This window comes from Manis javanica, chromosome 11, assembly GCF_040802235.1.
Source record: "Manis javanica isolate MJ-LG chromosome 11, MJ_LKY, whole genome shotgun sequence".
NCBI lineage: Eukaryota > Metazoa > Chordata > Mammalia > Pholidota > Manidae > Manis > Manis javanica.
In genome coordinates, this window is record NC_133166.1 from 48,506,904 (window position 1) to 48,533,629 (window position 26,726).

The 26,726-nt window shown below is 37.2% G+C and overlaps 1 long non-coding RNA gene across 1 annotated transcript; it reads left to right on the forward strand.

Annotated features, from left to right (window-relative positions):
- Positions 1-25,075, forward strand: LOC140844418 (uncharacterized). The gene is made up of 4 exons (XR_012122666.1): positions 1-14,785; positions 20,042-20,112; positions 21,367-21,559; positions 22,267-25,075. It is a non-coding gene; the product is annotated as an uncharacterized lncRNA (long non-coding RNA).
- Positions 25,076-26,726: the final 1,651 nt, after the last annotated feature.

Consider the following 26,726-nt stretch of genomic DNA (forward strand, 5'->3'; position numbering starts at 1 on the left):
AATAACAAAACCTCAGACCAATTGGTTCTAATTTCTCCTGAGGGTAGGAATAGAAGCAATAAGTAGAAACAATACATAAATAGATAACACTTTAGTGTCAAACCTAGAACTATCTATCAATTGAATGAGCTTATTCATCAGGCAGTGAGTCCCCCACACCTGAAGAGTGGAGCACAAGTAGTGAGGCTTCTTTGAGTGATACTATGATACTGGGATTTCAAAGATTGGAAAATATGTGCATATGAAGTATCTAGAGCAGCTTGTAAGAAAATTCTGTACCATTCAAGGTTCCATTTAAAACAGGATGGATGAGGTAATGGTTAAATTAGAGGTGCATGCTCTGCCAATCTACATTCAAATACAAATTAAAAAAAAAAAAAACCAATGCTAGAGCAAGATAGTGAAATAGGAAACCCCAGACTCCATTTTTCCACCATGATCCTGACTTAACAATAATATACAGATCAAAAGCCTTTATGAGACTAGTGAAGACCTGTTAATGAGTCACAGTACTCTAGGCAAGTCCAAAACCAAGAACACTTGCATGGGAATTAGTAAGAGAAGCCATAGCATTTCACCTGTGATTGCCCTTTCCCCAAACTAACACAGCTCAGTGTGACTGGGAGAAAATGTCCAGCTCACAGCTTCTCCCCATGGAGGGAAAGAGAAATGTGGAATATATGTCCAACATACTGGCTCTTTGGAGGGCTGCTTTAAGGATTAGTTTTGTCTCATCTACCTCAGAGTGGTAACTGGCATACATGTTTTAGATATCTGGGGGCTACAGAGAAGAAAGGAAAGCTCAACAACTTGTTGCAGTGCTAGAGATCCTGAAGTATGCAGACATACACAAGAGGGAGAAAGAGATTACAAGCTCCTAAAAAGACACTGCTAAACCTCTCACATTCAGAAATTACATGCACAAACCCAGAGAAGACACATCACCAGAAAAGATTTGAGAGGCCCCCAGAATCTCTAGCCAGGCTGACTGATGAAGATCTTTTTTTACATGAAGCCAGTTCATAAGAATGGGAGGGGTAGCTCTTTTTTCAAATGTCCAAATCTCAGCAAAAATAACATGACATATGAAGAAACAGGTAAACATAGCCCTGTCAAAATTACAAAATAAACCTCCAGAAACTGTCTCAAAAGAAGTGAAACTCAAAAAAATTGCCTAGTAAAGAATTCAAAATAATTACTTTTAAAAAGCTCAGTGAGCTACAAGAGAACAGTCAACTAAACACAATCAGGAAAATGATGCATGACAAAATGGGAATGTCAACAAAGAGAAAGAAACTATGAAAAAAGAGCCAAACAAACAAACAAAAAAAACTATGAAAAAAGAGCCAAACAAAAATTCTTGGAGCAGAAAAGTTGAAAAATTCACTAGGGAAATTCAACATTAGACTTGCTCAAACAGAAGAAAAAAATCACAAACTCACCAAAGACAGATCATTTGAAATTATTGCATCAGAAGAACGAAAGGAAAAAAGAATGAAGAAAACCTTAGGGACTTACGAGACACCATCAAATGGAGCAAAGTAGTAGTTCCCCCATTATGCACGGAGGATACATTCAAAGACACCCCTGTGGGTGTCTGGAACTGCAGATAGTACTGAACCCTATATATACTATTTTTCTCCAGTACATACATACCTATGTTAAAGTTTAATTTATAAATTAGGCACAGGAAGAGATTAATACAATAACTAGTAATAAAATAGAACAGTTAAAACAATATACTTTGAAAAAGTTATGTGAATGTGATCTCTCCCTCTCTCACAGGATATCTTACTGCATTACACTCACCCTTCTTCTTGGATGATGTAAGACAATAAAATGCCTACTTGATGAGATGCAGTGATCATGATGTAGCGTTAGGCTTCTACTGACCTTCTGACGATACCTCAGAAGAAGGATCATCTGTTTTCAGACTGCCTAACCATGGGTACAGAAACCACAGAAACCAAAACTATGGGTAAGGGGAAACTACGTATATGCATTATGAGAGTCCAAGAAAGAAAAGAGAGAGAGAAAAGGGCAGAGAACTTATTTGTGGAAATAATGGTTGAAAACTTAGCAAATCTGAGAAAGGAAATGGACATCCACATTGAAGAAACTCAAAGAACCCTGACAGTGAGTATCCAGAGGCCTCCACTGAGACACTACAACCAAACTGTCAAAGACAAAGAGAAAATCTCAAAAGCAGCGTGAAAAAAATGACTTGTTACATAGAAGAAATCCCCCATTATATTATTAGTGGATATATCAGCAGAAGCATTGCAGGACAGAAGGAATATGATGACATATTGAAAGTATTAAATGGGAAAAAAAACCTGCCATCCAAAAATACTCTATCTAGAAAAGCTGTGCTTCAAAAGTAAGGAGAAATACTTAGCCACATAAACACCTGAGGTGGTTTATCACTACTAGACCTGCTTTACAAGAGGCGCTAAATGAAACACAAGAACAGTAACAGCAACATGAAACTATAAAGCGCTGTGGTAAAGGTAAATATATACACAAACACAATCCTGTAATGGTACATAAACCACATTTGATTCTGGCCTAGAAGTTAAAAGATAAAAATGTAACTATATAACTATATTAATGGATACAAATATAAAAATATGTTATTTATAACATTTGTAAACAAACTGAGGGGGACATGTAAAGGAGCCGAATTTTTGTATGTAATTGAAGTAAGTTATCAGTTTAAAATAGGCTGTTAAAACTATGTTTCATGTAGTCCCCATAGTAATCACACACAAAAATTCCTACAGAAAATACAGAAAAAAAAAAATGAGGCCAAGTTGGACATGTCTTTGTTGACAGCTTGGCAGAGGGCCTGCTGAAGCACCTGGAGCCCACATAAGCTGCCATGGAGGCCATAGTGCCATCAGTGGCACCTGCAGGTTCTGCTGCAAGAATGGTAGCAGCTGCTTCCCTGCCATCTGCACCGTCTACCTCATGAGGTACCACAGCCTCATCCTGGTGTGGGCCTTCCAGACAATAAAGAACACCTGCCCCATTGTGGCGTCCAGTCTGGGTCTCAGCTCCAGAGGCATGAGGAAGCCTTGAGGTTCCAGTCCCTCCTTCCCAGGAGCCCTTGGCACATGTCTTTCAAAGATAGGAGATGAGCTCAAGTGACCCTAAATCAGTCAGCCTTTGGGGACAGCCAAACTCTCAAAGCAGGAGCACTTAGGGCTTCCTGACGCCTCTAGATGAGAAGGGGTATATCATGCACTTGCCTGCAAGGGTGGTATTTCATCTTCTTTGTCACCTACGCACAGAGTTTTCATTTTCAGCATCTCTGAAATGCAGCTCAAAAGGGTCTCTCTCTCCTCTTGATGGTAATGCAGAGGTTTGTCCACTGAGGAGGGACTGGGAACTGCCCCTCCCCTGGTCAGCCTCAGTTATTCGACAGGGTTTGGTCAGGAAAATCAAAACCACTCAAAGAATTTTAGGCAAAAAATACATGTAATACAGAAAGATCAAGGCAGGGGAGCCATGGTCAGGAGATCAGGAAGTATAGGGGTCATGGAAACCCACCGTGCTGACACTGGCTCCCTGAAACCCTTACGTGGGCAAATCTGGGAGGAGACCTGGGGCTCCTGGCAAAGCCTTATGCCTGTCATCTGCTCAAGCCATAGTGGCTTTTCCCAAACCTCATACTGGTCCTGTCTCAGAATCCAACAAGGGATCCCACTGGCAAAGGCCTATGGTTTCCAGACTTGTAGCCGCTGCGACATGCAGCGAGGATACAAGGCTGTGTGTCAGACCACCCAACACAGGCACTCTTGGGTCTCTTGGAACCTTTACCCACTGCCTACTTTATTTACCTCCCAGTTTCAGCAACAACACTGGGCCACAGCCTAACATCCTGTAGCCACCATCTTGCCGAACCTCCCCAAGAGTGGAGGGCAGAGTCTTCATTGGTCACCCATGCATGTGAGCCATATTGATTCTTCTTCAGTTCAGACATACCCAGATATCTTATGGCCTAAAGACTATACTAGAAAATTAATCACTATAAACACTCCCTAAATAAGATGATAGAGAAAGAGAAAAGGAAAAAGTGGATAATATAAATGAGTTACAGATAATACAGCCACTGGTTAGTATATGTAAATATATGCATAACAAGGTAATTAATTTAAAAAAGACAAACTGAAAACTACAAAACACTGATGAAAAGTTAAAGAAGACAAATAAATAGGAAGTCATCCATGTTCATGTACTGGAAGATTTAATAACGTAAAAATGTCCATGCTAACCAAAGATCTTCAGATTCAGTGCAATCCTTTTCAAAATTCAAAAGGCATTTTTTACAGATATAGGAAGAAGTGTCCTAAAACTTATATGGAATCTCAAAGGACCTGAATAGCCAAAATATTCTTGGGAAAGGAAAACAAAGCTGGAGGCCTCATGTTTTCTCATTTTAAGACATATAAAAATATATAGTAATCAAAATAGCATGGTACCAAAATAAAAGAAAATAGACTGATAGACAACATAGAAAGCCCAGAAAAAACCCTAATATATATGCTTAAATGATCTTTAGTAAGACTGCCAAGGCTACAGAAAGGATAGTCTCTTCACTAAATAGTGTTGTGAAAACTGAATATCCACATGGAAAATAATGAAGTTGTACCCTTCTATCATTATATAAAAAGTAACTAAAAAATGGATTAAATACCTTGCTATAGATTGAATGTGTCCTCCCCGAAATCCCTATGTTGAACCCTAATCCCCAATGTAATAGTATTTGGTGGTGGTACCTTTCGGAGATGATGAGTCCATGAGGTTGGAGCCATCATGTTTAAGATTAATGTCCTTATAAAAGAGACCCTAGAAGCTTCCTCACCCCTTCCGAAATGTATGGACACCATGAGAAGATAGCTGTCCGTGAGCCAGGGAACAGGTCCTCACCAGACACGAAGTTGTTGGCATCTTGATCTTGGACTTCCCATCCTCCAGAATGGTGAGAAACAAATTTCTGTTGTTTATAAACCACACAGTCTATGGTATTCTGTTAGAGTAGTCTCAATTAACTGAGACAGTGGTACTGAGAAGCAGGGTGTTGCTGTAACAATTACCTAAAAATGTGGAATTGGCTTTGGAACTAACTGGTTAATGGATAAAGGCTGTAAGAGTTTTGACATGCATGCTAGAAAAAGCTTTACATTGTGAACAGACCATTAAGGGCAATTCTGATGAAAGCCAGAAAGAATAGAGTAGAACTTAGGGTCTTTTTAGAGAATACCTCAATAATCCTGAACAGAATGTTAGTAGAACGATGACAGTAAAGGCCATTCCCATGAAGTCTTAGATGGAAATGAGGTACACATTATTGGAAACCAGAGGAAAGGTCATCCTTGTTATAAAGTGTCAAAGAACTTGCTGAATTTTGTTTGTATTCCAATATTTTGTGGAAAGTGGAACTTTCAAGTAATGAAATTGAATATTTAGCTGAGTTATTTTTAAGCAAAGTATTAAAGGTATAGCTTGGTGCCTCCTGATTGCTTACAGTAACATATAAGAAGAGAAGATAAAATGACTTAAAGATTGAAGTATTAAGCAAAAAGGAAGTAGAACTTAAAGATTTAGAAAATTCTCAGTCTCAATTTGCATGGAGAATGAAACACTAATCTATGGCCACACAACAGTTTAATGAAATAAATACAAGTCACCATCTCACCAAAAGCCAGGGGCTATTCTCTAAGAGCATGAAAGAATGACCATAAAGCCAATTCAGAGATCAGCAGATCTGCCACTCCCATCACAAACTTAGAATGCAAGGGTCCAGCAGGCAGATGAGTTTCAAAGGAGAGGCTGCTGGTTCCCTTAGTGCTTGCTGCTTGGCACTGCCTCATTCTGAGGGCTCTGCTCCTTGCTCTGTAATGCCAGGCTCCTCAGCTACCACAGATGTCACTCTGCTGGACCTCAATGCATTGTAGTGCAGGCAGCAAATCTGAGTGGCATCTGTGTGGTACCATCTCTGCCACCTCTGCAGAGTACATTGGTCTTAGCGGGCATGGCTGCCTCCACCTAGGGTTTGAAGGATGGAGCTGTATGGAATGGTGGACTTTCAACCCCAACCTGGGAGAACCACTGGGGCAGGCCCTGGCAGAAAGCTACCATGGGATTGGCCTGCCAAGCCATGACATTACCACCCCCATAAGCCTAGAAGGCACAGCAGAGAGTCCAAGAGGATCGTTCTTAAGATTTAAGGTCTAATGGAATTTTCTGTTAGGTTTTGGAGTTACTTGCAACCTGTCACTCCTTTCTTTTATTTATTTCTCCCTTTTGGAATGGCAGTGTCTATTCTATGCCTTTGGAAGCATATAATGTGTTTTGTTTTACTTTTACTTTGCAAGCATATAATGTGTTTGGTTTCACAGGTTCACAGCTGGAGAGGAATTTGCCTCAGGATGAATTGTACCTTGAGTCTTACTCATATCTGATCTAGATGATATTAAGATAAACTTTGGATTTTAAAACCTTTGACTTGATGCTGAAATATTCTGAGATTTTCAGAGCTATTGAAATGGAATGAATGTATTTTGTATGTGAGAAAGAGATGAATTGGGGGAGGGGCAGTGACTGAATGTTTGGGTCCCTGCAAAATTCTTATGTTGAAAATTAATCCCCAGTGTGATGGTATTTGGAGGTAGGACCTTTGGAAGGTGATTAGGTCATGAGGATGGAGCCCTCATACATGTGATTAATGTCCCTATAAAAGAAACTCCCTCACCCCTCTGCCATATGAGGACAGAGCAAGGCTTTCACCAGACATCAGTTCTGCCAGTGCTTTGATCTTGGACTCTCTAGCCTCCAAAACAGTAAGAAAAAAATTTCTGTTGTTCATAAGTCACCCAGTCTATGGCATTTTGTGCTGGTAACCTGAACAGACTAAGACGAACACAAATGTAAGACCTGAAACTGTAAAACTCCTATAAGAAAGCATAGATGAAGAGCTCTATGATATGGGATTTGACAATGATTTACAGGATGTGACACCAAAAACACACACTACAGAAGCAAAAATAGACAAGTGGAATTACATCAAACTTAAAAACTTCTTTGCCAAAAAGGAAACAATCAGCAGAGTGGAAAAATAACACACAGAATGGGAGAAAATATTTGCAAATGTTATTAACTGATAAAAGACTAATACCCAAAATATATAAAGAAGTACTACAACTCAATAATAAAGAAACAAATAACCTGATTTAAAAATAGGCAAAAGACTTGAGTAGATGTTTCTCCAAAGAAGATATATAAATGGCCAACAAGCACGCTCAGTATCACCAGGGAAAAACAACCATAATGAGATACCATCTCACACCCATGAGGATGGTCATGATTAAGAAAGCAAAGTTAAAAAAGAAAAAACACACAAACAAAAACAACAGAAAATGAGAAGTGTTTATGAGGATGTAGAGAAACTGGAACCCTTATGTACTTTATGGCACTATAAAAAGGTGCAACTGCTATGGAAAACAGTACGGAAGTTCCTAAAACAATTAAAAATAGAATTACCATATAATCCAATTATAATTACAATTCCACTTGTAAGTATATATTTATATATATACTTGTATGTATATATATATATATATACTTGTATATATATATATACAATGAATTGTAATCAGGATCTCAAAGAGATATTTGCACACCCATGTTCATTACAGCATTATTTTTGAAAGTTACAGTAGGTCGAAGTAACCTTAAAGTCCATTGACAGACGAATTTATAAAGACAATGTGGTATATTATACAAATACAATAGAGTATTATGCAGTCTTAAAGGAGGAAATCCCGTTATATTCTACAACATGGACGAACCTGAAGGAAATTATGCTCAATGAAATAAGCCAGTCACCAAAACCAATCCTGAATGGTTCTACTTATATGAGGTATCTAAATTAGCAAAATTCTTTGAAACAGAAAATAGAATGGTGGTTGCCAGAGGCTGGGGACTGAGGAAAATGGTGAGGTTTTCAATGGGTATGGAATTTCAGTTTTGCAATATGAAAAACTATAATATGCATATAATTAACACTACAGTACTGCATACTTAAAAATAATACAGATGATAAATTTTATGCTATATTTTTTTACCACAAAATACATTATGCCAACTAAATAAAACATATCTAGTGGATTAATATGGCTGCCAAGATCATGAGTTTGTGACCCCTGGACTATTGAAGAAATGGAGAGGAAAGAGACAGAAAATTACCATTTATTAGGCACCTACTATGGGCCAGGAGGCATACTAAACACTTAACAAATTTTTTTTTATTCAGTTGTCCCAACAATCTTATAATATAAAAATTTTTTATTCCCAGTTTACAATTTAGGAAACTGAGAAATTGTGAAATTAGACTTTTTAAGATCATATATCTAATTAATCAAAGGCAGGGTTTGAACACAAGACAGGCTCTGGAGCTGCTATTTTTTCCAATATTCCATGAACAGAGAAAACATCTCAGGAAAAGTAACTACATAAAAAAATCTCAGTGGTGAAGATAACTAGCTGTATGGAATTTCTGAAGACAAATAGATGTGTTCCCTGGGGTTTCTGTTGGAAAATACTAAACTGTAAATTGGACGAACAACTGATCGAGAAACATTCGCTCTGGGTTTGAGTCCTGGCTCTGCCACTTACCAGCTTTGTGACATTGGATACTCACTTAGTCTTTCTATGCATTTAAATAACTACTTATCATGCCTGGCAGATAACAAATGTACAGTAAATATTATCTATTTTAAGATAGTGCAGACCATTGCTAGTATCTTAAAGGTCAAGTTAGGTTTATATTTGATGTCCTGGGCAATAAACATATATCAGAAATAAGGTTTCAGCCAGATAGACTGGAAAGCAAGCAGCTTCCTCTATAAAAATGGTGTTCTGATTTAGAAAACTGTTTCTGTAACTGGCTCCCTGTGAACAGTCTCTCCCCTTTCTAATCCATTCCTCACATAACTGCCATAATCTATCTGAAACTCAGTTTTGACCAAATTCTTTTTTTCTTAAAAAATTGTCAGTTGCTCCCCATTTGTCACCACATTCTTAGATTTGCATGGACTTGAGAATCAGCTGAAGAAATTATTTAAAAGCATACTATAGGCTTCACCCGTAGAGATTTTAATTCAGTAAATTCAGCTGAATCTAGAATCCAGAGAGCCAATTTTTGAGAATCTTTGTTGAGGTCAACTTCAAGTTCATTAACTCATGACACCCTTCAGGACTTGGCTCTGGCTACCTCTCCAAAGGCAGTTTTTACTTTTCTATCCTAATATTAACCCTTTTAGCACTAGAGCTTCACTTGTCACTGCTTCTGGTTTTCCTGGTTCATATTCCCTTCTTGCTTCGCTCTTGGCCCCTTCTGTGACCTCCTGCCTAATCCTGCCCAACTGTATTAGTTGTCTATCATTGCATAACTGATTACCCCCAAATTTAGTAGCTTAAAGCAAGACAGTGATTTATTATTGTTCAGGGTGTCAGTGGGTTAGGAATTTGGAAGTAGGTTAGTTGGACAGTTATGTCTTGAGGTCTTTCAAGGGGTTGCTATCAGATGTCAGCTGGAGCCATTTGAAGGCTTAACTGCGCACGAGTATTTATTTCCTAAGTGGCACAGTCACATGGCTGGCAAGTTGGGGCTGGCTGTTAGCAGGTGGCCTTTCATGTGGGCCACTCCTTAGGGTTGCTTGAGAGTCTTCACAGCAAGGGGCCTGGCTTCCCTCAGGGCAAGTAATCCATGAGACCAAAGCTGAAGCTGTCAGACCTTTGTGATCAAGCCTGAGAAGTTACACACCATTATTTCTGCAGTACTTTCTTGGTTGTGCAGGTTGCCCTGGTTCACTGTGGGAAGAACCTACCCAAAGATGTGAACACCAGGAGGTGAAGATCACTGGGGGCCTACTTGAAGGGTGGCTGTTACATCATCCTTTGTCACTTAGGTGGTTTTCCTCTGGGCTTTCCCCAATTGTGTAACTGCCCCTTTTTCATACTCCTCTTTATATATGTATGTGTGTGTGTGTATAAAATATTTTAAATGGCATGTGTGTGTCATATGTGTGTATACATATAAATGTATATGACATATATATGTATAGTCACATGGGAATATATATGTCATGTATGTGGATATATATGTACATATGCTTACTTGTATATATGTCCATTTTTATGTGTACATTTTGTTGTAATTACCTTGTTTATGTGTCTGAGCTTCCATTAGGCTGAGCACTTAGTGACTAGGGATCATGCCTGATTCTTTTACCTCATGTTTTGCTCAGAGATTAACGAAGGGAGTGGGAAGAGAAGATAAGATAAAGGAAGAACCATCTTAAGCAATTAGACTTGGTTGTCTCAAGGCTCTGTGACACAGAAGAGCTCCATTTATGTTAATTAACAGACAGCTAATGAAGAAAAACATCTTCATTGGAGCATTTGAGAAGGAACAGGAAGAGTTGAGGAGTTTTCATTCACAGCACAAATGTTGAGGGATGTGAGTGAACTTTGGCATCATTTAACTTGCACAACTCTGACAATCATTTTCAGTCATATTTGAGTCTAATTTTCTTTTCTATTCTCTTCTTGATATTTCATTGACATTACTGTGGCTCACAAACAGTGGGGATGAAAGTTATAAAAAGGAGTGTGGTCTTGGAGATGGCAGAGGACAAACGTTCTCAATACTAAAAATATTCCTAGAATGTTTCATGAATTCTTTCAGTTCTAGTTTTCCCATGCTGGGAGGTCCACATGCTCTGAAGATACCAGATTTTTTTTCTTGTAATAAGATTTTCCACTGAAAGAGAGTTGTACACATAAAAATTTTAATGCTTCATATATTTAATGGCAACTTTGCTGCTGTATATTGGAAGTGGCTCCTATGACTTTTCCAACAAAATTCTCACCTTGATATATAATCATTAATTTGTGTTGGTCTCTCCTCAAGACTATGAAAAAGTCATGTGCTACTTAACTTTATATACACGTCACAGTGCCTGATATATAACAAATATGCATTAAGTATAAACTGAATGAATTAAATCATTTATTCAAAACAATCATATTTAAGATTCCACCTTGGCAGAGTCCTCCCCACTAAACACACCATTTATCGAACTCTGCAGAAAGAGTGAGTTGATCCTTATTAATCAGTGATCATTACAATATCAATATAATATAATGAAATCAATTTAGGAGAGTTTCTTCCATATGTACATTGCATATACAGCATTCTCTGACATTGTCTGGCAATTATCCTTTGCCCACAATTCCTTTCTACTTCAAAATGGATTGAGTTCTGCCTTCAGAATTTGGAACCCAAGGTCTCTTGTCTTTTGAGTTTAGTGTCAGGTGAAGCACAAGGCCAACTCTGATCTTCAGGGGAATGCAAGTCAGCAAAATTTTACTGAGCACTTCCTAGGTGTAAAGCACCATGTTAAGGCACAGGGATAGAGAGATCATTAATACTGGGTCTGCCTCCATCAAGGTTATGACCCCTGGTCTATATGGAGATATAAAAGTCTGCCCCTGGCCCTGATTTAGAACTACTTTGCAGAGTCCCATGCCTGCTGCAGAGCTCCCAGTAGTATCAGTTGGACCTTGGTTGTGACTGCTTTGCAGTTTGACTTTGCCCTCTGACCCATTCTGCTGCTTCACTGCTTCATGAGCGTTGACCTTGAGAGTACCCCCCAATAAATCTCATTGTCTGCTTTCTGGGGAACACGACCTAAAGAGTCACTATACTTAGAGTATTGTTATGGGATAACCCCATGAAAACCTGTATCAATATTATGCTTCATGTCAAAGTTTATATATATTTCACAGAAGGAATCTAACGTCAACCAAAAATTTTGGATAGCACTAATAAAGCATGACCTAAATGAACAATAGATATTTAATTTACTTGTGTTAATATTTATCACACTTACCTAACACTCAGACCTAGAAAGTTCTGAGTATTGAAACTCAGTATTTACGGTGTAAATGTAGATTATTCTCTTTTACCAGTAGCAGCTACAGAGAGGAAAAATGAAACTACTTCCATCTCTCTGAAGAAAACTTCTAGATAACACACTTAACGGTGTTTTTGCCGACAGTGTTCATTGTAAAGCAATATGTCCAGATTTCAAAAAGGTATTTTTAATCATCTATCTTCATAGCACATATACTGGAATACTAGTTAGCTAGTTTTTGTAATACCTAATTCTGCACTCTGTAGTGATAGATACACACCAAGTGGTTAACTCAAGATATTACTTATTTTGTTACATACTCTTCTCCCTTAATATGAAATTTAATAGATTAAGGTATAAAATCTTTCTAATTGAAAACATCAAAATGCATCTAATGCTTGATAATAAAATTTCAAAAATAAAATTAAAAAAATTTACATATAACTTGCACAAACATTGGGGTATATAAATTCAACATAAGTATAAAGCATTTCCAAAATCTTTCTCTAGGCTTTTTCTGCAGTTAAGAGGATCAGAGAGAATGACAGATTATCATGTTTCTCACACAATTTGTCAAGATATAGTACCTGTTGCCCTAAGCTAAATATTTATATAGTCTAGTATAGAGTGTAAAATTTGCATGAACTTTTATGATAGGTATTGAGACTTCAAAAAAATTCCTATGGTGAACTGATTTTGCCTAATCTTAGGTCACTTTTTTTTCTCCTCCTCACATTTTTTGTTGTGCTTAAGTAGTAAAGTTTGAGAAAAATTGCTGTGCAGATTTGATTCAGAGTTATAGTTTGGGCCTTTTGCTTAGAGATGGCCACAAGTTATTCAGCCTTCATTTATTGATAACTTACTGTGTGTAGCATTGTATAAAGCAAGTATCCTCTTTTACCTGCAACAGTCCTATGCCGTATAAGGCAGCTTCCATTCAACTTCAGTAATCCAAGCTCCACTTTAAGCCTACACATTCTTAAGCCTTCAAGAAAGAATGATTGCACTGAAAGTCATCAACATGGAGGGGAGTTATTTCATCCTGGACTGACCTGCTCAAAGGTGAACGTGGTGAGTGCTAAGGTCCAGCTTTTCAGATAAACAGCAAGCTGGCTTCCCTTAATTAGACATACTTCCAGGTGCTCTCTGGCCAAACAAAAGATATCTGATGTGGATAAAGTGAGAAATAGTTTAAAGGCCAACTTGAATTAGTCAATGGAGTATGCATTGCCCTTCCCCCTGCTCCCTCTTTAGGTCCAGAGGTTACATATTTTCCTGACATTTCTGCATTCACTTTTCTTGCTCAACAGGCTTTGTAGAACCCAAGGGGTTTACATTACCCAGATGAGTGTGGATGAAATCAAAGTCCCATCCACTGTTGTGGGTGGGCTTGGGCAAGGGAATGAAAATGTTTGCTAAATTTAGATGGCTCGTGTAATGTTCACTAACTACAACAACGTGTTTTTGGAACACTAAATTTGGAAAGACAAGCATTTTTCCCCCTAACCAGCTTCACTCAGCATTGAATCGAACAGAATTGAAAACACTTGAAACTAGTGACTTGAAGTCTTTTTAACTGCACGATTTCCACTGGACCAGGGTGAGCAAAAATTTCTGCATGTAAGAGCTGTTAAGAGGAAGACATTACCAATCTCTGTTTTAAAAATAGCGAACAAGTTTTCATTACAGCAAACAATAGATTTTTAGTTGGCATAATCCCCCCCACCCCCCACCTGCCAAATAAATGACATGCCCAGTGGTGTGTGTTGTCATTTTAATTTTGGCAAAAATCTACTGATTTCAAGTGGATGTGAGACTGACATATTCATAGTGTCAATATAATGAAAGGCCTCATTTAGGTTATTGTTTTCTTTGGCATTATTATTGGTTGCCTGGAAAAGAATCAGGTAACTATGACTTTTTACCTAAGGATATTTGCCTGGAGTGATCTTTGAGGACCTTTGCCCATTGGCTTCCCTTAAGACATAATCTCTTAACCTATTTTTTTCAGTTAGTTATCATCAGGATTTAAAAAAATCATTTTCAGGTTTCCAAATTTAGAAAAGAGAACTTCCTGGTTCTTTTCTCGTATTTTATATGATTTACATGTTTTTCCTTTTATCGACTGCACTGCTTTTTTCTGTATTCTTTCATTGAGTAATTGTTTTGATGATTGCTGCCTCGTTTATTTAACATCCATTTCTAATGTTTGCTTTTGCAATGAGGTGGGTAAACAGCAGCATCAGTGAAGTCCGTATGAAACAGCCAGAGCCACACTTGGGGATAAATAGCTGAATGCTTTCGTCGTGCTCTGCAGACCTGCGCTTGGCCATTCCTGAACCCCAGAAGGAGGCTTTTATTTGGCTTTGATGAAGATTTCAGTCCTCATCTTGTCTGGCTGAAAGAGACTAAAAAAATTCTGCTTCCTTATAATTTATAAAGTTTAGAGGCCAAATTACTCCTTTAGGAAGATACTTCAAAGATATCTCAGAGAAGTATTGCTATAACAACTTTATTGTACTTTCAGTATGATTCAAGGTCTCTGTGAAAAAATTATAATTTTAAACTATGAAATAAGGCTCTAAATTATTGTATTTACTGGTCCATTTATTTCCTTCTCAGCGAATGTGAAATTAACATGTGTAATTCTCAACCAAGGCAAGCATCCAGTTCATTTGCATGCAGCCTTCCAAAGTGTACCCAAGACTGCTTTGATGGTTTCCAGAACTTCTACAAAATATGCCAGATTCCAGGTCAACAAAGTTGTGAACAGACTTGTTTCCCCTCTTCTGGTGCCTAAGGTAGGTACTGTCACCGTTATCTAATAGTTACCTAAGTCAGAACCTGGAATATAATTTGTTCTGCCTTTCTCCTTTTTCTCACTAGCAGCAAAGAGTCAATTCAATCCATGAATTCTGCCTTCTAAATGTCTCTCCCATGCATTTTCTTCTTTCAGCCTAGATTGCTGAAGCAGCCTCCTAACTGATCCCCTTGCTGTCATTCAGCTTTGGCTCTCCCTTATCCTTCTCTGCCCTGCAGCCAGAGAGATACCTATCAAATATAAATATTATTAGGCACTACCCCACCACCACTAATTTATAGTCCCCATTGCTCCTCTGATTTCAGCATAAAGTCTAAATCTTTAAATGTCACTCAAGAACTTTCCAGATTTACACCTTAACTAATATCCATTGTCATCTCTCATACCACCCCCATCTTGAAATCTGGTGACAGTTACATGGAGCTTCCCAGATAGTCTCTTGCCTTGGCACCTTTGCACTTGGGGCTTCCTCTGCCTAAAACATTCCTCTTGCTGGTCACCTGACTACTTCTATTCATTGTTCAAGAATCCATTTAAATGTGGAGGAGTCCTGCTTCTGTGCTCCTGAAGCTCTGAGATTCAGTCAACAGTATTTGTCACCCTGTCTGGACAAACTCCCAATTCATCCTCCCACTAATGAGATCATATCCTATTCAGCAATCCATGCCCAACATGGATTGGGCCTGATATGGAGCAGGCACAATGAATTTTTGCTGAATGAATGAATGACCAAACAAACAGACTAACACTGACTCTTGATGAGCTTTGCTTTTGAGGCTGCTTCTAGGAACTGTAACCTTCAGATATAAACCATCCCTGAATCTGCTCTCCTTCACCAATATTGTGTACTCTTTGAAAGTTTCTGGAGTAGGAGGAATAAAGCTTTGAGGAGAGCTTCAATAGAAAAGAAACAAATGGTAGTCTTAGTAGAGCAGGTCGGCTTGAAACCACAGAGAGCCAGTGAAATCCTTATTTTCAAGGCATGGAAACTGAGGTCCAGAAAAACTAACTGGCTACCAGGGTTCATAACCATGTTAACCACAAAGGGCCCTGCAGCCTAGGCATCCTGATTGTAGCCTCTGTTTCCTAAAATGTGTAATGTAGGGCTTCTGAGCTGTCTAATACTGTACCACTAGCCTCATGTGACTATTGATCACTTGAAAAGAGGCTAGTATGAATTAAAATGTGCTATAAATGTAAATACATATGCCAGATTAAATAATCATATGAAAAAGAGTATACAATATTTCATAAATAAATTTTATGTTGATGACATGTTAAAATTATATTTTAAATATGTGGGTTTAAATAAAATATCAAAATTAATTTAAACTGCTTTTTTAATGTGGCTAGTAGAAAATTTAAAATTATATATAATGTGAATTTCTACTGGACAATATCACTCAAGGTGATTTTAGGTAATGTGAAGAGAGGGCACTAAATGACAGTAAATCAGATATTAAGAAAAGCTATATTCTCTTTTTCATCCCCTTTTAAGTCTTCTGATTAAATCAGAAAGAAATCCTGGTGTAGTACTAGCTTTTCTCTATTACTACATTATTTCCCTTTTTAACAAAGAGAAAAAAGCCTCAATAATTAGAGTCTTAGATAGCAATAAAATGTGGGTAGAATTTAACAACTTTTTTTTTTGTATTTGCTTTTTAAATTGCCTTCTTTTTGGTTAGATGACACTAGTTTTCAATTTATTGTGATGAAATAAACTTTCACTTATAAATATGCTTATTTGACTAAAAAACAGTGAGTATATTTAGATAAAAATATTAAATAAATTCTAGTATAGAAGGCACAGGACTGAAAAAAAAATCACAGAGGTACTATGTGAATGGCCTGAGTTTGGGAAACAGCCTATATACAATGGATAATTTATTCCTGGCCAACCCAGTACACTCAATCTTCTATGTATGATCTGTAAAACCCTACATATAACCTGCAAAAATGTGACTCTTTACAGTTGAACTCCAATTTAGCTAAGAAAGACCATTGCAACAAAAGTACTTCAACTTCCATTTCTTATCACAAAAACACTAGATTCAGGCAAATTGGACAGCAAGGAGTATGACTGAGTACCTGAAAGATCTTCCTAGGTCATGATCTGAGATAATCAGTCTTTTGGGCCAGGGGAAAATACTGGCAGTTTCTGGGAGTTGAAGCTAGAAGGAGCTTTGGCAGCATTCTGAGTGAGAGGGCTGAGGGAGACAAGGAACAAAAGTGGAATGATGAAATACATGAAGTATATGAGCAAATTCCTGAGTTACATCTTCTAGAAAAAATAGTAAAATAAATTCTGGAATAGGACTGCTTGCCGTCAGACACTGGTTTTGGCATTTACTAGCTCTGTGATCCAGGATAAATCACCTAACCTTTCTACACTTTAGTTTCTTGGTCTGTAAACTTGTTAATATTCATGATTTCAAAGGCCACATAACTAAATTACTAATTACTAGATCAGGATTAGTTACCACCATCATCTTCCACGTCTTCATCATCATCACCATAACATCATGGTGCTTAGAGGTGCAGGGAGATACATGTATGGTTTTCATCTAGAAGAAGGATTAATAAATTGGGACCTGGAGCAAGCTCAGGAGCATGCAGAAGACAAATGTAACTAAAGTTTGTCAGAATTATGTGAAAGACCTCAAAATAATCCTTCAGACAGGCTTTCCCGGGAATCCTGTCCATGGAGGGCCAATCACAGTGCACTATGTCATAGACACTCTGATGGCACTGGACAATCCTATAGAAATGTTTCTTTTTAAGGTCTCTAGGAGCATGGCTAATAAATGGATAAATATTGCCATCTCATTTCTTTCCAGTGATGGCACTTCCATCTGGTTAACAGCTGTTTTTATAACCTATCATAAAGACATTTTTTACTACAGATTTTTTTTTTCCTTGCAGTGATTGGGGTCTGGGGAAGCAAAGAGGAGGAGAAAATGTCTCTAAATAACTTTTTTTTCTTTTTTTTTTTCAGTCATGTTGTTTTCTATACCCCGAGGTTTCTATACCCACACATTCTGATGATGGGTAAATTCCTGCAGCAATAACTTAGGCCTGTGTTTTGAACTTGAGCAGTAATTTGTGTCTTGTTTTGTTTATGTGAATATTCAAAAAACTTTAGAAGCCTGTGAGCAATAATTTTTAACTTTTTTGAGGGATTGAAAATGCCATTTGAAAATCTGTTGAAAGCTGTGAGTGTGTCCCCAGAAAGATCAATGATTCCACATAAAAAAAATGTTATATACAGTTTCATGGGGTTCAAGTATCCCTGAAGCTTAGCAACCCCAAGTTAAACATCTCTATTGTGAGGACAAATAAACCATAGGCCAACCTGGAACTACAGACATAATGTAGAAATGTAGGTCCCTGATCTCCAGGCACACTTGTGTCTTGGCAAAAGGCAGGATAGAAATGCATTTCGTTTTGAACTATTGATAGGAAGTTGAATAACTATCTGGGTTTTTTTATTTATGTCTTTAGAGAATGGCTTTATTATTAAAATACTGTAGATTTTAGAGAAGAAGATTACCATCGAATTTAGGATTTGTAAAACCAATCACAGAGAGGCTGGTTAAATCTTTCCGACATCCATGAATGATACCAGGTGAGAAAGATTGAAAAGTTTCTGAACATCTAGTTCAAATCATTTATTGAACAAACCATTCATTGTACACCTCTGTTTGGCAGGCAAGCCTCATGGAGTCTGAGTTAATTTTCTAAGGTTACGAATCTAGTTGCATGTCCATCCACTGTGTCCAAAAGCTTAGGCTGGGACTTTACTGCTATTATGTGGCCTCCACAAAAACATATCATGATGAGAGAAAGTTTACAGTCCACCAAATCTTACTTTTTTTGTAGAGCTATGTACTGACAGAAGAGTGTAGGTCATTTGGCATTTTTTAAAGACACAAATAAGGAATTTAAATTGAAAGCAAGATTTCAAGACATACAATTCTTGCCATAAAACCATTTAACATAACCTAAAACTTAATCTGAATGGTGCTAACTTAATCTACTGGCCTTGACTATAGTGTACTTTTCCTCTATTCCATTAGAGCACTCTTGCCCAATCTGATGTCCCACACAACGCTTTTCTCTCAAACTACTTAGTACACAAAAGATCTTGTGGTTATATAAGTTTGGGAAGTGTTCCATGTTATACTCTCTGTTTGGTGTGTTAAAAAGCATATAAGAACATTAAAGGCTCTGGGAAATCCTGCAATAAAACATAATAGAAAAATTCTTATTTGGCCTGTATCTGTATTTCCCAGTCACTATAACATAGAACATTTTTTTAAATGTAACACCTATTAAAATCCCACACAATGATGTTCTGCACATGCTATGGGAGAATTCTCTGTTGTCTTGCAAGTCTCCAGTCTGAGCTCCCACTTTTCCAATGATTGTTGTAAATGGAGAGCAACTATTTTATGTAAGGCCTTGGCATAGTCTCCTTCCCAATTCAATTACGAAAACAGTGTTAGCTAAAACTGTTTCAAGCTTTTTTCTCCATTGTACTGACTTGATGTCATGTCATCTTAAACTCTATTTATATATTTCACCCCACCATTTCTATTTCAGAAAAATATTGTAAGGAAATAATCATATGGGAACAATTTATTTACTTTATAATGAAAAACTGGGAACAACATAATCTATAATAATGGGGGGGCAGATGAGTAAATCATTCAAACAGTAAAATACTATATGGCTATCAAAAATCACATTTTTTAAAGACCACATTTAATAATGTGGAAATGCTTATGTAATGTTTTTAGTGACATATACAAGATTCAACATTATATTTAGAGCATTATTCCAATTTTTTAATATATAATTTTCACACATACAAATGCAGACACACACAAATAAACATATATATATGCATGTATATATACACACATACATGCATATATATATATATGTATGTATATATACCCAAACTTGAATGAAATACCTTAAAATGTTTGAGTATTTATCTCTGAGAAGACTTAAGATTTTTTCTTTATAAAAATTTTTTATGAGAAATATGTTTTTTTTAAGCAACAACAAAAATTACTACTAAATAAGTAATTTTACATCTTCAGCTCAAATTGGAAAAGGACACCTGTTCAAATGTGGGCACACTTCATCTGCATATATATTTTATCCATAGATTACCAAGTAGTTATTTCCTTTACCTCCAAATTACTGTTCTTGCTTCCTCTAATTTTAGCCTCCATGAAGGTGATAATACTCCCCAAGAATTGTTTAAGATACTTTTTTCTTCAAACAAAGCTTTCTAAGGTAAGGAGTTTTTACAAACTTATTTTAATAAAACTACATTTTTTAAAAGATTTATATTAGTTCTTTACAGGATATAATATTTATAGGTGATTCAGAATAATATAAATGCAAAGGTATAGTGGGCTCTACACATAGAAGCACCCTTGAAATAAAAGGAAGAAATGGATTTCAAATTCTAATACTCATGAATTCTGAATTGTATGGCCTCTTTCCCCTTAACTATAGTCATGATTTTTTTATGGTAAAAAGAGTTGGTCAGATGGATTTAAAAGAATAGGAGGTAGTTTCTGAGACCATAAAAGTAGACATTCTTTAAATGAAGGAGCAATTTTACTTCCTGCCAGAACAAAACTTAATAGCTTTTAAAGGAAGATGGTATAATCAGACTAACTATAATGCAATATCTTAAGTGTCTTGCATAAAATAGAAAATTACTAGACATATAAAGAAAAGAAAAATGTGACCAATAATCATGAAGTAAAGCAGCCAAAAGAAATAGAATGCAAATGACTAAAATATTGGAATTAGCAGATACTGATTTTAAATTAGTTATTATATATATTGAGGAATGTAAAGAAAAGATGTACATAGGAAATGTGTAGTGGGAAATCTCAACAGAATAAAATGGAAACTACAACATGAACCCAGTGGAATTCTAGAACAAACAAGTATACTATCTATAATTAAAAAGTTGATCAGATTGTATTAACAGCAAATTGGAAACCAGAAAAAAAAGAATAGTGAACTTGAAGCTAGAAAAAATAGAAAGTGTTCAATCTCAAGAACAGAGAAAAAAGATTGAAAAAAAAAGAATATATTCTTTATGACCTGTGGGAACATATAAACTGGTCTAATAAAATTGCATTTAGATTCACAGAAGTGGAGAGATTGAATGCAGCAGAAAAATATATCTAAAAAATTAGTGACCTAACATTTCCTAAATTTGGTAAAGGAAAAAACATAAAGTCCATAAGCATCTCATGGTCAGTTGCTGAAAATCAAGAATACAGTGAAAATGAGACAGCTGTTCACTAATATCAGTTCTCCAAGCTTAAGTATCTCTATTCTTAACACAATCTGCTACTATTTAAAAATTATTTCAGGAAGCCCATATGAGTGATCCTTGACAAACACGGTAATGTGAACAAACCAGAAAAATAAAGAGCTTGAGCTAAAACCAAAAACTTGCAAAACTTGCAATGTAAGTATCCTTATATTTTAGAAGGTAAGAAACCATGTCTTTTTTCCTTTCAGGACTTAAGAACCATAGAGGTAATCCAAAATTAAACAGCAGGAAATTACTACCAGGCTGAAAGGATGAAACACATAACAGTATTACTTCCAAGAGAGTCATCAGATGGAAGCTAGTACTAAGACAACCTGTCAAGCAATGAAACCAAGGAGCTGGAGGCATAGAGCAAAAACAACTGCTGAGAAGCTGCCTAAGGTAGAGAGGCCAGGGAAGAAATGCCCTAGCTTCTCTCTACCACCCCATTCAATATCCTGCCCACGTCTTTCTTTGTCAAAACTCAGCTAGAAGACAGCTAATCTGGGATTCTAGAAACACATACTTCAGGCTTCAGTCTACTGCTCTACTATGCAACTGAGCTAAAGAAAGACAAGGAATAGAGTCAACGTGCCCAAACTCCCAGCTTCATAATCTATAAGTATATTGATGCTTTCCAAAATTTAAGGCATTTTCTCAAGGTTGTATGTAGTTTCAATTGATGCCATGTCTCAATGGTTCTGTAATTCCAATCATTTACTTTTTAGGGAAGAACTTTACAAGACTATCTGTTGGAGATCATTGGGAAATAGAAAACTCCTTTTACAAAGAGAAATTACCTAATAGAGTCCTTGCTCCTATTGTCATGGATTTTTAGGCATTTAACTGAAACATGCCAATAAAATGATTTTTAAAATGTTCCCTTTTCCAAGTTTATGAGTCACAAAGAGCTTATATTCCTGCTGGCATACTATTGTGGTAGCTTCTTAATCTGAAAAGTATAATGAAAATAAAATAAGTCATGCTGTGAAAGATATTTGAAACTTGCATTGCCATAGGACCAACTCTAAAAGATTCCTTAAGATTCAGGAAATCAAGAAAACCCAAAAGGAACTTAAATACTTAAATCTTTTTCTCTGCTATTTCAGGTCATGTCATTGGGTGCTCCAGAAAATGAATATGTCTTGAAGTGGATAGAGTGTGTGATTAAATCCCTGAGTAGGGTGAGTATGACCTAATAATGTTTGACAAGTGCTTGAAGTGTTTAAATAGAAAGCAAGTAAGAAAATGGTTTCCTGTAGCATAAGGAGTTACAACGTGAAGTACCAGAATGGAATTGGCAAGTGGAAACATTTGAATGACTTTCTAGAAATATTTCCTAATGGAGTCATATATTAGGGCAGTGGAATTGGTTTTCCAGAGGGAAGTGATCGGAGCAGAGGTTCTTGAAGTAAACACAAGAAAAAGCATCTGAGACTACACTACAGGTAATATACCTAAGGAGTCAGCTATTATTAACTCTTTTCTTTAGTTCCAGCATTAAAAATGGCAATGTTATATCTGCATAATGCTATTCAATGAAGTACATGTTCACATATTATCTTATTCAATCCTCTGGCAAGAACTAAGTTTCAGAGAGGTTAAAAATGGCTTGAAAAAGCACACATCTCTTAAATGTTAGGACTATGCTCTCATTCAAACTTTCTACTACCTTGATATCAGGAAGAGTCACTGGGATCAAGATCTACCTTGGGATCAAGAAGAGTCATTCACAGTAAATAGAAGCTATGGCTGATACAGAGAGTTCCATATTCTTGAAGTTGATGTAGACTTATCTGTAAGAAAAGGAAAATACCACCCCTTTCTAAACATCTAGGAACTGTAACAACCAAGGCTCTTGATTTTACAGAACAAAATATACTCTGCATAGTTTAGGCAGAAAAGTGTTTATTACAGAGCATATGGTAGTTTACAGAATGTATCAGAGGCTAGAAAACTAAGTAGTTCTGCTAAAATTTGTTTGGTCTGAAGCAAGAGTACAAGTAAATAACCACATAGTATGTTTAAGTACTTAAAAGTTAAACATAAGCATCAAGCTATGTGTTATGTTCCCACCTTGAGACATTTACTTCCTAAATGGCATGAAAGGTCAAAATTGTCTTTAGAATTCTCAGATTCCTTTGGGTTCCTTAACCAAGCATAGTGGCATGGGGAAAGCATGACTCCAGACCCTAACCCAGGTTCTGAGACCTTCTCTCCCCAGATCTGGCTCCATTCTGTGTTGCAAGGGGCCCTCATCTGCACGTGTATGGACACTACAGTCTGTGTGTCCAAGATATCTTGTGGCCACCCTTAGATCTCAAGTTGGCCTGAGGAAAGAAGACCACACAGACCCTGGAAGTGAGCTCAGAGCCATCTGGGTAAGGAATCTGTGTGCATGGCTCCCAGAGCACAGTCTACGGCTAGAGCTCCAGTTAAGTACATCCCAGAGGCCCCTCATACTCCTCACTCAGTGTTTAGTGGAATGACCAGAAGATAACAGAGCAAGAGGCTCTAAAGTGTTGGGCCCAGAACAAGAGGCCCTCTTGCCTGGATCTGAGGGTGGACCAAGCATAGGTCCTGCTCATTCAGGAACAATGCAGCCTGATGAATTGCCTAACTATCCCAAGGAACCTGTTAAGAGAAAACTGACTGCCACAGACACTTGCTGTTTTGTAAATTTGGTGCCAGGTACTGGCCTGTAGGATCTTTCTCACAGCTGTCCCAGAAGAATCAAACACGTCTGCAGTTTTGCTTGCCAGGAGTTCCAATATCTTCATGTAAACTACCATCTCACAATGCTGATTTCTGCATTTAAAGATTTGTGCAGGTGTATCTGCCTAGTGGAAGCTAAGTCAGTGTGAAAATTTAGCTGCAACTGTGATTTGGTCTTTATAGCTTCTTTTACTCAAGAAAACATACTAAGTATATTGAATTGAATGACCATACCATGCAATATCTTTTGAATATCCATTTATTGAGATACAAATAGAAACAACTTCGATACACATTGATTTTTTTAATGGTAAAACCATCATTATGGATTTATTGGTAATGCCTTTGTGGAGCACTCTGCTGTAAAGGATTCTGAGGCTTTCTTTGGACTCTGAAAAAAAAAAACCACATCCCTCATTTTCAATATCTGTCATGGCTATGAGAGGGGTCAACAATGATACCCATGCCATTTTTGGAGTCTGGACTATATCTTAGACATTTGCAATAGGCCATGTGTAAGGTTTTGTTAAGTGAATAAATAGATGATAACCAATTGAATTACAACTATGACTTTACACAGGAATTAAAATGATTCTGAGTTTTCCCACCTTATAATTCTAATCTGTTTAATTTTATCTGCAACCACAGTGAGATATAATAAAGACAGATCAAAGGAGCTGAAATTTGTAGAAGGTAGGGAGGCAGGGGAGGTTTCTCATTTAACTGGAGAGAAATGTTGAATGGAGGGTCAAAATTCTCTGGACCTTCTTCCCATTCTCTTCGATGTTAGTTAAGGTAATACTACCCACTATAGCAAAAAGTCTTCCAGATTTCAGTGGCTTTACATGATAAAAAATTGTTCTTGCCCATAATAATCTGATGCAGGTATTCTTGTCAGTGGGGGAAGATGGTTCAGGCTGATGAAGTCCTTAACTTAGAACATGAACTACAATATTGCCCTGGGCATCAACATGTAGAAAGCGTATGCCAGAGGAAGTGGGAGAAAAAGGCACTTGCTTTTTAGCTCCTTTAATTCAAGAAGCGACACACATCATTTCAGCTCATATTTCTTTGGTGGGAACTAGGCATTTGGCTCCACCTGGATGCCAGGGTGAGGCTGGGACATGTAGTTTCTGTCTGAGCAGCTGCTTCCCAGCAAAAATTCTGTATCATTTCTGCTCAAAGTCTGGTCCATATTAGCATCACCTGAAGGAGGGTTATAGTCCCTACTTGCTTAAAAGCCAGGCTTCATCATGTGACTTATTTGGCCAATTAAATGTGAGCAGAAATGATCATGGCCACTTTCAAGCTTTAAGAGCCAGCATACACTTTGCTACTTCCACCTTCCTCTGTTGCTGTCAGCTGCGATGACCAGGTAATAGCTGCTGTGTTAGCCTAAATTCTAGAGTTAGGAGCACAGGCAACACAGAGCAGAGCCCCACCTGACCCACGGTGGACATGTAGCATGAGAGAGAAAGGAGAGAAAGACACCTTTGTTCTTTTAAGCATTGAAATTCTGGGATTGCTTGTCCCTATAGCATTACTCTGACTAATATGCCTCCTTTCCTCCAACCTGTAACACTGACCGTGACTTTTTATGAATGACTTGGTAAAGTTTATCTCCATGGGGTTATTTCCTCATTGGCACTATGTTAAAATGATGGTAGCCCCAAGTGAGTGGCAGCTCCTGGTTTTTGTATACTTATCTTTTGCTTTTTATTTCTTTTCATTCCTACAAGTATTGATGGTGTCTAGAAACCTTGACCATTTGTATACGGCAGATTTCTTATTTCAAGTTTACTCTGGTTTTGGTGACCTGATTTTTCCATTGTTAACATTTGTAAAAAGAGTCATGCAAAATATCACCTGTGTGGGTTCTTGCTCCTTCTTCTGGGTCCTAGTTAATCTGTCGTCTTTCTCCTCTGGGTTCAAGAGTTCAGTTCTATTGGGTGACAATAATCTGATTCCTTGAGAATCTCGCTCAAGGGACTCGAAGATAAATTGAATCACAAAAAGCTTAGACTGTAAGATTAAAAGGATTACTTCTTAAGTGATCTGCTAAAATAATATTTAAACTTGGTCAGCACATATATTAATGGGCATTATGTATGATTGGCAGCAGGCAGTGGCATAGATAACTCTGGAGTCATATATGTTTGGGACTAGGATAACAGGATGTGATTTTATTTTTGAGGGGGTGTCAGTAAATTTATCTACCTAATTTTGTTAAGCTTAGGATGGTATTAGCATAATGATATTGTGTTTCCTCTCCATGGCTCCCTGGTCAGTGAGAAACAGGAGGAGCAGGAGGCTTGGGATTAAATTTGGGAGATAGCCATTGTACAGTAAAATGTCACCTGTCATCAAGAACATTAAGTAAATGAGTTGTTATGGTTTCAAAGTTCATATGTATAAAAATAGGCTTATTTAAACTATTTTTGGCATACATCTTTGAAAAAATATATATACTTCCCTGCTTTATTAAATAGAACATTCTAATTTGATCCTGTCTTGATGACTCAATCATAAATTATTCTAAAGGGCTCTGAGATAGCCTGCTGAGTGCAGGGCTCTCTGTTTAAAGTTTACTGTGGGGGATCTGGTTCAGAGTTTTGGTATCTACTTTTCAGCTTTTCTGTCTTCATCAACTCTTTTTGATGCTGTCAGTGTGTCTCCCTGGTGACCTGCTGCCTCCAGGATACCTTGAACCAGGAAACTAGACAATCATGCTCATTAAAGTGCTTAAATATATAAGTAAATCAACTCCAAGTGTGAGCCCCAGAAAATTCCTCTGTGAATTAAGTGCATAAGCTTTATTATTTTACTTTGCTTGATCAGTGGCCTTCCTTCCTTC